The 2025-nt window shown below is 50.3% G+C and overlaps 1 pseudogene; it reads left to right on the plus strand.

Moving 5' to 3' along the window:
- Positions 1-1124: 1124 nt before the first annotated feature.
- Positions 1125-1695, plus strand: LOC118651280 (annotated as a pseudogene).
- Positions 1696-2025: the final 330 nt, after the last annotated feature.

The raw sequence follows: 2025 nt of genomic DNA on the forward strand, positions 1-2025 counted from the left end.
TGAAGTCCAGTGCTCTGGACAACAAGGAGACATGGAAGACTCCTAGATTGTGGTCATACCTAGGGTTTTGGCAGGGAGCTGGTGCAGATAAGCCAAAGAACATTCTAGAATACAGAACATTAGAGAGGGCTTGACCATCTAGAACCTGACCGGTGGGAGAATATTCTCTGTCACTTTAGTATTGAGTAAGTCCCTTCCTTCTGTACAGTGGAAATAATTACCTCTCTTATTAATGGTCCCTGAATTCTTTTGGGAAGTGAATATGACCATGTTAGGAAAAAAAAGTGAACTTTCAATCAATTCATTCAAATAATTCTGCTGCAGTTCCACTGGTCACTATCCACTGGGTATGAGCGGTTACCTGCACCAAACTGACAAGGGCTAAACTTCACATGAGTGGTTTTTCTCCCCCCCCCCCCCCCCCATGAACAGACACAAATGCCACCATGTCCGGAACTGCAACGGACCCTACTCCACTAGGAGGTCCCAATCACACCTCTCTCCCAGCTCCCTCTCCCAGAAAAGCATCTACCTGGACGCTTGTCTCCCAAATAAAACTTGAACTTCCCCTCCCACTACTTTCTTCTTTGCTGAGGATCTCTGTTTTCCCAGCTCTTCCCCTCCAGTCCAGTCCATCCTTCAAGCTTCTGGAGAGGCCTCAGTCTCTGTAGAGCTCTCTCCTCTTGTTCCCTGGAGACAGAGGCCCATCCTCCAGGACTGGCCCTACATGGCTTTGTTTAATTGTGAACAGGAACCACACCTTTCACAAGGCATCAACTTTTTCACCTACCTCAATAGTTCTTGGCCCAGGCTACACCTTAAAGCCCTCAAGGGACTTTTTAAAAGGTAGATGCCTTGCCTCACCTCAGAGATTTTTACTTAATTGGTCTAAAGGGGAACTGGACATTAATGCTTTTTAAAAGCTTCCCAGGCAGCACACTCGGAAGTCCCAGATCTGTCTCTTGCTTCAACAGTGTTTGGACGGAACAGACCCAGGGACGCCCCTTCTTCCAGCCTCTGGCCACTCTCCTGTGTCTCATCCACTCACCACCTTTAGGACCACCTCTGGGAACAGCCAACACACCGGGTTTTTTTCTACCTTAACTCCTTATTGCCAAACAACCATGAGCTCCCAAATTTGTCAGAATTACTCCACCGAGGTGAAGGCTGTGGTCAATCGCCTGACCAACCTGCATCTGTGGGCCTCCTACACCTACCTCTCTCTGGGCTACTATTTCGACCCGATGATGTGGCTCTGGAGGGCGTGGGCCACTTCTCCCGTGAGTTGGTGGAGAAGAAGCGCGAGGGTGCTGAGCATCTCTTAAAGTTGCAAAACATGCTTGGCAGCCGCATTCTCTTCCAGGACCTGCAGAAAACTTCCCAGGATGAGTGGGGCAAAGTTCAGGACGCCATGGAAGTCGCCCTGGCCTTGGAGAAGAACCTGAACCAGACCCTTTTGGAGTTGCCTGCCCTGGGTTCTACCCGTGCAGACCCTCATCTCTGTGACTTCCTGAAGAACCACTTCCTGGGTGAAGAGGTGAAACTCATCAAGAAGATGGGAGACCACCTGACTAACATCCGCAGGCTGGCCGCCCCTCAGGCTGGGCTGGGCGAGTATCTCTTCGAGAAGCTCACCCTCAAGCACGACTAGGAGCCTTTGGAGCCCAGAGGCCTTTCCGAGGCCCCCCCTGCATCCCCCCTCCCCAAACCACCCCCCCCCCCCCCACCCCCCACCCCCCCCCCCCCCCCACCCCCCCCCCCACCCCCCCACCCCCCGCCCAGCTTCTCTGGCTTTTACCTGAGCCTCTTCCCAAAACTACTAGCCATTCCTTTAACCACCCTGGAGCCCTCTCCCATGCATTGGACCAAATGAGACAATAAAGCTTTTGGCAGCAAAAAAATAAAAATAAAAATAAAAGCTTCCCAGATGAATCTAATGCAAAGTCAAAGTTGAGAATCACTGACTTAGAAGATCTTTTTTTTTTTTTAAATTAAATCTTTATTGTTCAGATTATTACAGTTGTT

This window comes from Myotis myotis, unplaced genomic scaffold (assembly GCF_014108235.1).
Source record: "Myotis myotis isolate mMyoMyo1 unplaced genomic scaffold, mMyoMyo1.p scaffold_m19_p_3, whole genome shotgun sequence".
Classification (NCBI taxonomy): Eukaryota; Metazoa; Chordata; class Mammalia; order Chiroptera; family Vespertilionidae; genus Myotis; species Myotis myotis.